At 34.5% G+C, this 13,211-nt stretch overlaps 1 protein-coding gene and 1 pseudogene across 3 annotated transcripts in view; both read left to right on the forward strand.

Moving 5' to 3' along the window:
* Positions 1-13,211, forward strand: part of GABRB1 (gamma-aminobutyric acid type A receptor beta1 subunit) — a 375,428-nt gene that overhangs the window by 182,021 nt on the left and 180,196 nt on the right. The gene's annotated exons all lie outside the window — the stretch shown is intronic.
* Positions 1,082-1,200, forward strand: LOC112471558 (annotated as a pseudogene).

Genomic DNA, 13,211 nt, shown 5'->3' on the forward strand with positions numbered 1-13,211 from the left:
CCTCCTGATTTTTAACCATTCCGCATCCCTATCCCTCTTACCAGTCTCAAAGTAGCTTCCTATGTATGTCCCCAATTGTATGGCTTCTGTTCAGCCACACTTCAAGTGACTCCCAATGAAGCTGTTCTGTAGCTTAGTTGTAATTTTGATGTGGGTATAAGAGGAAGCAAGCACAATGTTTACCTACTCTGTCATCTTGACTGGAACCCTAATGTTCTGCATTTTATACCAGTAAAAAAAAAAAGCAGATAAATCAGAATTGACTTCTCTATGAAAACGGTTTTCAGAAACATATCATACAATTGGATGTATCTTCTACAGTTCTCATAATTACTCCCTTTCAGATTCTATATATAACTGACTAGTAGTCAACTTGGATATGAAATCTGGATATTATGGAATTGAAAGTATTATGCTTATATTTCGATCTAGTGATTTTGAATATGTAGCATTTTTACAGATCTTTATAAAAGCATTCACAGCAGCCTATTATATGCACTGCTGTGGATAGATGATAAAAAGATAATTGATGATGATGATAGATAGATAGATAGATAGATAGATAGATAGATAGAATAGGTAAGATAGATGATAGATGATAGAAAGATAGATAGATAGATAGATAGATAGATAGATAGATAGATAGATAGATAGATAGATAGATAGACAGACAGATAATACTGATATAAAGAAGTCTCTCCTCTTCACCCACATGGTCAGCTATTCATTTATATTTATGTAGGTTTCCCTTTCATGTCATGCCTCTGTAAAACATAGAACTCCAACTCATTTTAGCTCTAAATGTACTCTGATAAATTGTAATCATATATTTACTCTAGAGAGGTCATCCAGTCGTAGAAAATAGAGTTCACTTGAAATGTAGTCTTTAGATATTTTTCTGGTTATGACTTCTTTAATAACCTTGGGCGAATTACTTAACCCTTAATTTGTTAAATCTATGGATTTACTTAGAATAACAGAATAATGAGTATAAATGGATTGTGCTTACATGTATGCTAATATTCATAGAGCATTATTTACAATAGTCAAAAGGAGGAAACAACCTAAATGTCCATCAACAGTCTACGGCCATGCTACCCTGAACAAGCCTGATCCTCTTTGATCTCAGAAGCTAAGCAGGATCGGACCTGGTTAGTACTTGGATGGGAGACCACCTAGGAAGATAAGGTGCTGTAGGAATAAAAAATAAAAAAATATATAAGGGATTGTAAGTTGACAAGTTCCTTGCAATCTGTGAGGTCAACCAAGGGTTGCCTCGCCAAAAAAAAAAAAAAAAAAACTTACAACAAATGAATGAATGAACAAAATGTGACATATTCCAATAATAGAATATTATTCAGCTATAAAAAGAATGAAGATCTAACACATGCTACAACATAGATGAGTCTTGAGAACATTTTGATAAGTAAAATAACCCAGGCATAAAAGAAAAATAATATCGTGTATTGCTGTTTATATGACATACTAGATTGGCAAATTCACAGAGACAGAAAGTAGATTATATGTCACCAAGGACTGAGGGGAGACGGAAATAGGGAATTAATTCTTAATGAGTACAGAGTTTCTGTTTGGGAAGATTTAAAAACTTTGGAAATAGATAGTGGTGATTGTTGTACATTGTTGTTAATGCATTTAATGTCACTGAATTAACATTTTAAAATGCCAAAGGGGAGGGGGTGGAATAGCACAGATGATAGAGGCCTTGTTCATCCCTCTTGGAACCACATCAAAGTTGTGACAGAAACAAGGAGCAAACAGCAAGCAAAGTCACCTGGGATATAGATGAACAGAAGCACTACAACTAGGAAGAGAAATAATAAATCACCCTGCAAGGGTAGAAGGTGGGAGAGGGCAAAGACGAGTCACGAGTGGCTAAGTGGAACAGCGGTTGTGGCAGCAGTAGACAGCAGCTGCAGATGCTTCTTAAAGGGGTTGTATCCTTGAGCGGACTTTCATGGTGACGGACATAGTAGCTCTGAGCAGCAGCTCTGGGTTGGCTGCTGTGTGAGCACCAAGGACTTAGAGGGGTCACTGAGTTGTCCGAACGAGGGCCAAAAGTGAGTTTCTCTCCTGGGCAGAAGTGCTGGTGGTATCCGTTGTCCCTTTGGTGAGCCTTTCCCTCTCCCAGTGTGCAGACTCAGCACCACAATAGCTGAGACGTCATCAAACTGGATAACAGGTCACTCTGCTCAGAGAATTCCTTGAAACTCCACCTCCCCCAACTCACGGCCTCACCCAAGCCACATCTAGTTGTGTCCTCCAGAGTTCAGTGCTCCTTTTGAGCAGTGCCAAGATTCACGCTAGTGACAGCTGACCTCAGTTTCCAGTGTAGTTTCTTGAGGCAACTATAAGCACAGCATCTGTGGATTTATTATTAAATCTTATCAGGTAACCCTGGAGAGTCAGAAGCTAAACTTGGCCTGCAGCTGAACCCCTCTCAAGACTATGCCACAGGACACATACTACACAAAGCCACACAAATAAGAACAGGAGACTTATGAGCTTTTTTTAGCACATAGAAACAGACGCAGAAAGGCAGCCAAAATGCAAAGACAAAGAAGCAGAAACCATATGAAAGAACAGAACAGAGATCCAGGAATAATGAAATCAAGCAATCTAACAGATGCAGAGTTCAAAACACTAGTTATAATGATGCTCAATGAACTTATAGGAAATATAGATGAATTCAGTGAGTAATTTAACAAAGATAAAAAACATAAAAATGGAAGTGGAAATTATAAAAGGGAACCAGCCAGTCAGAAACGAAGAACACATTATCTGATTTGAAAAGTATATTAGAGGGAATCAACAGAGTGGATAAAGAAGAAGATAAAACCATCGATACAGAGGATGGGGAAGCCAAGAGCACTCAATCAGAATGGCAAGGAAAAAGAAGCCAAGACTAATAATAATCATTTAAGGAGCCAATGGGACACAATTACATGTAAAAATATCTGGGTCATAGGAGTACCTGTAGAAAACAAGAAGTTGAAGAGCTATTTGAAGAAATAATGATGGAAAACTTCCCTAACCTAATGAAGGAAATCGACATACAACCCCAAGAAGCTCAAAGAGTCTCAAATAAGATGAACCCAAAGAGGCCCACACCAAGACATATATAATTAAAATGCCAAAGTTTAGATACAGAGAGAATCTTAAAAGCAGTAAGAGAAATGTAATTAGTTACCTATAGGGGAGCACCCATAAGACTGGAAGTTGATTTCTAAAAGGGAACTATGCAGGACAGAAGGTGTTGGCACAAAATATTCAGTGATGAAATCCAAGATCTACAACCAAAAATTTTTTATCCAGCAAAGGTATCATTTAGTCAGATAAAAAGCTTCCCAGAGAAAAATAAGCTAAAGAAATTTATCAGCACCAAGTCAGTATTACAAGAAATGTTGGAGGAACTTCTTTAGGAAGAAAGAACGTGTATCAAAAACATAAACAAAGGTTCGCATATACAATGGAATATTACTCAGCCATTAAAAAAGAATGAAATCCTACCATTTACAATGACATGGATGGACCTAGAGGTTATAATGCTGAGTGAAATAAGTCAGACAGAAAGATAAATACCATATGATTTAACTTATATGTGGAATCTAAGGAATAAAAGAACAAACTAATCAAAAACAGACTCACAAATATAGAGGATGATCTAGTGAAGGCCAGAGGGGAAGGTTTTGGGGGGGGATGGGAGTATGGGATAAAGGGCTAAAGAAGTACAAATTAGTAGTTGATAAATGGTCATGAGGATGAGAAGTACGGCATTGAGAATGCAGTTAGCATTAAAGTAGTGGCTAGGTGGAGAGCCAGAGAAGAGAAAGAGCAATTAGGATGATCATTTTGTAAACTACATAAATATCTAACCAATGTACTGTATGCTTTAAACTAATAAAATAAAATTGAAAAAAAAAAATAAAAAATAAAAGCAAAGACTCCAAAAAACATGAATATAGAATGGTAATAACTACATTCCTATCAACAAGTACCTCAAATGGAAAAGAATTAAGTGCTCCAATCAAAAGATAAGGAGGCTGAAAGAATAACCAGACCCTTATATAAGTTGCCTGTAAGAGTCTCACTTCAGATTAAAAGACACACAGAGACTAAAAGGAAGGGGATGGAAAAGATATTGCCTTGACGGATCTAGAGGGTATTGCGGTGAATGAAATAAGTCAGATAGAGAAAGACAAATATTGCATGATTTCACATACATATGGAATCTAAACAACAAAATAAACAAACAAAAAAAGAAACAGAAATAAACTCATGGCTAGAGAGAATATTTTGAGGGCTATTAGATAGGAGGGAGGTTGGGGGGATGGTGAAAAAGGCAAAGGGATTAAGAAGTACAAATGCATAGTTACTAAATAGACAAGGAAAACAGTTAATGCTGTAATAAATATGTAAGAGGGAAAAGGGGTACTAGATTTAGTAGGGTGATCACTTTGTGAGTTATATAGATCTCTAATCACTATGCTGTACAACTGAAACTAATATATTATTGTATGCCAATTATAATCGAAAAAAACTCATTGAATTGTACAATGTAAATACCAGCAACTAATTGTCTATTATACTTCAATAAAGCCGGCGGGGGGCGGGGGGGGAACAAAACCAAAGTTATAAAAAAATTACCTAAACTGGCATATTTTATGTTATATATTTTACCACAATTTTAAAAATTAATAATGTCATATGCCAAAGACTCAATGAATTGTACATATTAAATGAGTGAATAATATAGTATGTGAATTTTATATCAATAAAGTTGTTAAAAACAAACCAAAAAATCAATTGTTCTAAGGTTCAGGTGGATGTCAGAAACTGAAAGGGTGAGAGAGTGAAAGGGCTTAGGGTCCACACAGAGAGATTGATGTGATATGGGAGTAAGAGCTGACACTGTTGTAATCACATAAATTGCAGGTTTGCCTCTGGCTCTTCCTGCTGGGTAAACCTAACATTCTGGTCACATTTTCATTTCTATCTTATAGGCAAGTTCATTCTGAGAAAACAGACCAGGCCTAAGGGCAGTAAACCAACTACTTTGTTAGGCTCTTCTTGGTACCGTCCATGTTATGTGTTATTAAGAGTTGAACTGACTAGATATTGACCCTTGCTGTCCCTCTGGATGTGGCTGTGCTAAGCCAAGAATGATATTGCTCAAATTTGCCTGCCTTTCCATTCAGTTACTCAGACATTATTTCAGGTCACAGAGTTCAATACAGCTGAACCTTGACAGTATTAATTATTAAATTATTTTTAGAGCTTTTTATGTTTGCCCTAACTGAAAATCTCATGAATGTTTTATAATCTAAAAGTTTATTTTCTTTTCACAAAAGAAAGAAAAATTCCAAAGCTATTAAATCTAATCTCACATTTTACAAGTTTGGACTCAAATTTGATTTTATATCTCAAGTTCTTCAGTAATTAATTGCTGTTTCTAAATGAACCACATCTCCTGACATTCTCTTTTGTTATACTATTTCTTTACCATGTAACTACAATAATATTATCATAGTATTCATTGCATTGCATAATTTTTAATATGTCGGTCTCCTCTAGGAGACTATAAACTTCACAGTGGCAGGGACCATAGGTATTTATCTTCACTTCAACCAAAGTAACTGGCCTATAGTAGATGCACAAATAAGTGTTTCTCAAATAAATCAATTATTAAAACATGGATTAATAAATGATTAACATTGAAAGAGCCCATTAGATAAATTCTTCACTAAAAAAAGTCATATTGGTGAAAAAAATATCCAGTTTTGTGACTAATAAAATATTCAGTGAGCCACTCATCAATCACATATGTAGAGATGCACAGATATGCTTTCTTGAAATACCTTGCAGCCTCAGAAACTGTTTCCTTACTGATTGTGCATATATATTTACAGTCCAAAAGTTTAAGTCTTATTAAGGAAGAGCAAGACATTGCTTTGCAAAATAAGCGTAATTTGCTACTTGTGGCATAACAGAAATATATCAATGTCTGGATAACTATTTTTTTCTTCAGTTCCAGAGTGCTCTCTATTTACCTTACTCCAACTATTACTCAACTGATGTTCCATTAATATATACTAGGAAGAGAGGAATGCAGAACTTTCAATAGAATGCTTATTAATGGTAGGAGCCTGTCACTCTTTTCTAAGAAATAATGTGTACTAAATATTTGCTTCAGATTTTTTGACCCAATCCTGACTCAATTCCAATAAAAAATTAATGTATACTCACTAAAGTCAAGAGCTGAAATGCACACAGAGGCCGTAAAGCATATGAGTGAAACAAAGCTGGAATGTATTTATAGAATGATGAATTATCCATATTAAATTTAGATAGCAGAGGAGAAGTCTCTCAGGGTTCTACAGATTTTCAATTCCATATGAATATTTGTATTTGATTCTGATGCCTGGCTTTTCCATATAAGGCAATTGTTTTTGCATCGTAGCATTTTCTCTGCATTATCTTTGTTCTAAAGTCTTAAATAGAACTCCTGGGCCTAATAAAAGCTGTTCATTTCAACTCCTGAATGGATAAAATTTAATACTGGGAATAGTGAGGTCTTCATACAATAACAATGTAGATGTAACTTTAGATGATGCTTGTCATTCACCAATGATGGATTTATTAAATATTTGTTGAGACTTTACTGTTAAACCGACACTGTGAAAGGTATTAAAGACATAGAGGGAATAAATAAAGTATTATCCTAAAAGAACACACAGTTTAATTGTGGGAGACAGACAGGTAAAAAGATATTTCCAATATTTGATTAGCAAAGATGAAAAGAAACACATGGGCTATGGAAATATTTAGAGTGAACACATAACTCAGCCTATGGGTCATAGTTAGCTTTCACAAAGAGGTGAGTCATAGGAATTAGGAACAGAGAAGAAAACAAGGGCACGCTGAATAAAGAGACAGCAAGTGAAAAGCCCAGACATAAGCAAACCAACCTCAGTGTCAGAGTTCTGAGCTTCTTTGACACTTGAGATCTTAGCTTTAAAGCATTAGCTGACATCTTTGATTAGCCACTCTTTCTTTTCCACATCACAAGACTAACCTGCCGTTTCAGGTTTTTTTCTGAGAGTCTTAGTTATAACCCTTTCTTGTGACTTGGATTCAGGACTAATATGAGTTTATGACACCTTTATCTATTCCCTCTAGCTTGATTGTCCATTCCAAGTGAGTATGTAAGTGAGCATGTAGCAATAAAGCATTTTCAACTGACAGATCTACATTACTTTGTCTTAATATAAATGTGTTTACTTCATTAACTTATTTGCCCTTACAGAGATCTTGTGTATTAGGTATTATTTATTATAATATCCACTGTAAAAAGTGGAGAACAAAGAAGTTCATAGATGTTTCTGACAGGAAACAAATGGCACACTCAAAATGGGTAAATGAAGATATTTTAATATGAAGACTACTTATAAATTGTAGACGAGGTTTAGAATAAACCAATAGGAAATTGTGTGCTGCTCAGGGCTAGTAAAGTCAGGTAGGGAGCAGTTACCACACCCGGCCTGTGTGTTAGTATCTTATTTCCACTATAACAAATTACCACAGGTTACTGGCTTAAAATAACTTGAAAATCTTGTGGTATAGTTCTGGAGGTCAGAAATATGAAATCAGTTGCACTGTGCTAAAGTCAAGGTATGGACAAAGAGGAGTTCTTAGAGATGTTATGAAAGAACCTGTGTCCTGGACTTTTCTAGCTTCTATAAGCTGTCCTCATTCCTTGGTCCATTTCCTCACATCACATCTCCTTTTCTCTCCCTGCTTCCAGTCTGTCTTTGACTCCCCTGTATTCCTATTATAAAGACTTTTAAGATTATATTTAAGGCTCATCCAGATAATCTAGTGTAATCTCATGTCAAGATTCTTAACTTAATCATATCTACAAAGTCCCTTTTGTCATATAAGGTAATAATCACATGTTCTGGGGAAGATGGATATAGTTAGGGGCTATTATTCAGTTTACCACACCATGAGAGTGCAAGAGAAGGAAGGGATTATCAGAGCCAGGAGAGAGCTGTATAGAGAGGACACCTGATATAAAGTGTGGACTTCTGTAGAGTGACACGGCCTACCATGCAGATCCTCCAAGGAGGGATCTGGAAGAGTAATTACCGTTTCCTCATGCTCTTTCTCCTCTGACCTCCTGCTTAGGTCTCCCATTGGCCAAACTCAACCAGTAACCAGAAGGTGATGGTAGCTCTCTAATGACAATCATGCATGTCAGCATCCCAGATGCAAAGCCAGGTAGTGATGGGTATAGAATGGTCCGTGGGGCAAACAGAAGACATCCAGCTCCTATTTTTTTGTAAAATTATTTTTAAATTTTAATTATTCTTGCAAAAATACACATACAAACACACATTTATTTCCCTGAAAACCTGAAGAAGTATATAAAGCAGATAGAAAGTCCACCACCCAATCTGCCCCAATGTCCTTCACACTCCCCTCTTTATACTCAATCATCAGGTGGCAGGAGACACAAATTGTATGTATAGGTAGAAGTAGCAAAGATTAGGTGTCAAAACCTATTACATCCACAAACTTTTCAATGTTTTTCCTGATGCAAAGTTTGCACGAATGTTTTTTCTTCTGCCTTGGATTTCTTTTACCTTCAATATTTACTACTTAAACTCTACTTATCTCTCAGATTTCTTCTCAGGTATCACTACTTCAGGAAAGCTATGCCTAACTTACCAATATAAATTAGATACTCACCCCATACCTCTGATATTCTTTTTTTAGAATCTGGCATTTTTCTGTGCAGCCTTTGCCATAACCAGAAAAGATATGTGAATTTATGTGTTAAATTGATTGAGTGTATGTTTATCTCTCCACTGGTTTCTAAGTTTTAGGGGGCCAGATAGCTCCAGCCCCTAGTACACTGATTGGTAAATAGTAGAAATTCAGCTTAAAATTTAAAAGCTACAGAAAAGTTCAAAGATCAGTCAAGAAAATTTATCAATATTTAACATATTTTTACATTTCTGCTCTCATTTTTTCTCCCTCTCCCTCTCCCTCTCTGTGTTTGGCTTACTCGTTCTTGCTCTTTCATCCTCCCCCATTTTTATCTGCTTCCCTCTCTTTCTCTCTCTTCTTGTGAAATTTAGGTTCTATTTTTTTTCTAATTCAATCTATATTTAGATATCTGAAAATGTTTAACAATACTTAACTCAGCCTGGGAAATTTTCTTACTGTTTTCCTCTGTTTCATAATGGGTACTGGGGAAACTATTTATTAGCTAAAGTCCTATGTTTCTCATATTATTTTCTTCTTATATTAGCTTTGATTTCCACCTTCTAATCACTGTGAAATGCATTATATTTTTTCTGGGCCAGCAATAACAGGTGCATGTAATGATTTGTTTGGCTTACAAAATCTTATATCTGAAGAGAGATTTTTTTCTGTGAGTTTCAGAAAGCAGTTTCTAAAATCAACAGTACTTTCTTTTATTCTTTAGAGAAGATGTTGATATATCTTTTTATTTTGTAATTATTTTCTATTTTGGTGAGACTTTTAATTTTCACTGCTTTTCCCCTTTTTTTCTTTTTATCACCAAGCCTTCAAGGTGGTTATCCATCTGCAGAAATCATGTCTTATGAAAGTCTAGCCTCTGGTCCTATGCATTTTCAATCTCCTTCCTTTCAGTGCTCTGAGCTAAAGTCTTGGTCCTATCTTCAATGTTGCCCTGTTATGATGAGACTCTTCAGTCTGGCCTTAGCATTGTTTGTGTTCTAACACCCTAGGCCCTCATTGCCCTCTTCTTACCTGACTCTCAGCTAAAGCATGGACTCTGTAGCTGGCTCCACTGGCTTGGAAATATTTCCTTACTCATATGCAAATTGTAATTATGGTATTTTCTGTCTCTTCATCATGTGATAGGCATAACCTAATTCTGTGTTTAAGGTGTTCAGTAATAGGCATAGGTCATGTTCTCCTTGTGAATCTGTATTGTTTTTTGGAGAATGTATAGAGAAACTTAGGTTTAGAAGGACACTCTATATCATGGGCAATGAGAATTTCAATTGCATTTTTAAAAAAAGATACTAATAGCCTCTCATGCAAAATATAGCTATAAAAGTGTTCAAGTGTCTATATTGCATTAGCTCACACTTTTATTATTAAATCAAAAAACCTTTTCCCCAAATTGATCTCAGACTAAAGGCCAGCCACATCAACAACAGTATCCTCCCCAAGTCGCATTTTGTTTCCAAAGCCATCAGTCAACAGAATTTCTCCATGATAGAAGGTTAGTTAATATTGTGGTAGAAATCCCCACATATCTGTTCTTCCCTTTCTTTTCAGGGATATACACTAAGGTTTAGCTAGGCATATAATTTCCCTAAGTAAAGATTTCTTAGTTTCTCTTATAGCAAAGTATGGTCATGAGACATGTATTGCTCAATGGGATATAACAAAAGTGTTATGATGTGACTCTGTAAGAATTCCTAAAAAGAATAGGTACACTTGTATTCACCTTTCCTCATTTCTTTTGAATGTAATATCAACATAATAGCTGGAACTTAAGCAGCCATTTTAAACTAAGATATAGAAGTTTCACATGTTCAAAATGGAAAAGCAAAAGACAGAAAAAGCATGGGTCCCTGATAATTATGGAGTGGCCATATCTTTTTAGGAATCCTAAATTCCAGATTGCATTTAAGAAAGAGAGAATTAAGTATCTGTGATTTTTTAATACATTGTTATTTTAGGTTTTCATTCATTCTTTCAAACCTAATTCTAAAAGCAAGCAAGGAATTGGGCGTAACTATAAATGTAAACAACTGCTTCTGTACCAACTGTAGCTCCTAAATATAGAACTAAAATCACCTCATATAAATGGCTTATATAAGTATAATTTAATTCTTAATCACCAAGAATAATGTTGTTTCATGTATGCATTGAACTGTCATATATATTTCCTTCCTCTTCTTATAGATGTAATTGGTCTTACGTCATAAGACACTAAATTCATTATATTAATTTATAATTACTGTAATTTCTTTTAACTCTTTTCTTTAAAATCTCAGGTATGTTTCATAAGATTGAGTCTTAGATACCTTATAGTTTGTTTTTATTAAAAATGAATTCCTTTTCATTTTATATTCAATATTGCTGATGTTTTATATAAGTTGATTCTGTATCCAGCAACCTTACTGAACTCTCATGTTAATTCGAAGTTTGCCTGTAAATAACCTAATCCTGTGTTTAAGGTGTTCAGTGATAGAAACATCACTGTAAATTCAGTTATTTACTGGGCAACAACCATGCTAGGTAGAGAAGGGAGAAAATTAAAATATAGATAAATAAATAAGATATAACCAGATCAGTAAAAAGCTTATGTATTTTGATGTACTACAAGATATTATTTCTCTATTACTATAAATGAGGACAAAAAAAAGAAAAATCAACCATATCCTTAAAAGAATCATTAATTTTGATTTTTATTCAGATATTTAAATAAATTGATGAACTTAATTATTAGAATTTATTTACATCAACACAGTAACTTATTTACAGGGCATAAGCCCACTTTAGAAATTTTGTTCACACTGGATAGATGCTCAAACACTGCAGAATGGTCTTAGAGTAAGAATGAATATTTCCTCTTCAGAAGCCAGCTCAGTCAAATTCTTCATTCATATTGGATGACACAGTTCCTCTCAAATTACTCACACAGGAGCTTTGCAACTGCATAAATTATTTCAAGTGGCTGATAACACATTCTATGAAATCTTTTACCTTAAGTGAATGGTTAGGGTGCCTGTCTGTTATTGACAAATAGGAGTGAAATATACTAGTCATAAAAAGGAATAGATATTTCATCTTAAAAAAATGGAAATAAATAGGAAAAATAAACTATGAATAAAATTATCACCCTTTGAAAAGAGAGATGAAAAAATGTCAGATTTTATGAGAAACTTTTCTCTTTTTTACAGTTCAAAACAAGCCTTTTCAGAGTGATTCAATTGTTTTTCAACCTTCAACTCATTTGAACTTTATTATATTATCTCAAATCATATTGATAATATAACTTTACTGTATTTGCTATTTCAAGTATGCTCTATGGAAAAGAAAAGATGTTTATGGCCTGTGTCTGAGACCAATCATAAAGCGACACACTATTATTTTATACTCTGTTTAAAAAAAATCATGGTGATTGTAGAAAACACGTGATGAGAAGGCCATGATTTTAAGTAATTCTCCCCAGAATTAACCTTAATGATATTGTTGAGTTATAGGCAAACCACTTTGAACCTCATTCAGTATCAGGGCTCTTTGTAATAAGACATTCTTTGCTGCCATTTTCATTCATATGAATTATTTATCATAGTAAAAACGTCAGAGTGATATCTAGACCAGGAGTCAAAAATCACTCATAGATTTCTAATGAGACTTAGAAAAGTCCAATAGCAAATGGACTTATGTTAAATTAATCAATCTTTCTAGTAATTGGGGAGTTAACATTTCACATCCACTTAATGACAAAGCTTTAACAAAGTCTGACAATAATATGTTGACAATAGGAACTCACATGCATTACTGAAGAGAACATACATTTGGGCCAACCACTTTGATAAGCAACTAAGTCATATCTAATAAGCTGAACTTATGCACTCTTCAACCCATGAATCCTAGCCTTAAGTTTATAATTCACACATTTTTAAAAAGAAATGCAAAGAAATGCTTGTCGCAGCATTGTTTTAAGAGTGAAAACAAAACAAAAAACAAAAAAACATTGAGGACAACCTAAAATATCCATCAACAAGAATGAAAAAATAAAATGTGATATAGTAATACAAATAAAATACCACACTGCAGATAAAATATGCAAGCTAAATTTATATGTACCAATATGGATTAATGTTTTTAAAAACTCAGTACATATAAAAAAATACATGCAACATGGAACAATTCATATAAATTGCCATCCAGGCTCATCTTAAGCAATGTGATTTCCCAGGTTCCCCACAGTCCAGCAAGGAAGAACAATGTCTCCAAGGCAATTCTTTATTCTTCTGATATCACCCCCTGGGAAGATATCTGCAGCAAAGATAACACTTTGTTCTTTCTTTCCTTTCTTTCTTTCTTTCTTTCTTTCTTTCTTTCTTTCTTTCTTTCTTTCTTTCTTTCTTTCTTTCTTTCTTTCTTTCTTTCTT

Source organism: Pteropus alecto, unplaced genomic scaffold, assembly GCF_000325575.1.
Source record: "Pteropus alecto unplaced genomic scaffold, ASM32557v1 scaffold57, whole genome shotgun sequence".
Classification (NCBI taxonomy): domain Eukaryota; kingdom Metazoa; phylum Chordata; class Mammalia; order Chiroptera; family Pteropodidae; genus Pteropus; species Pteropus alecto.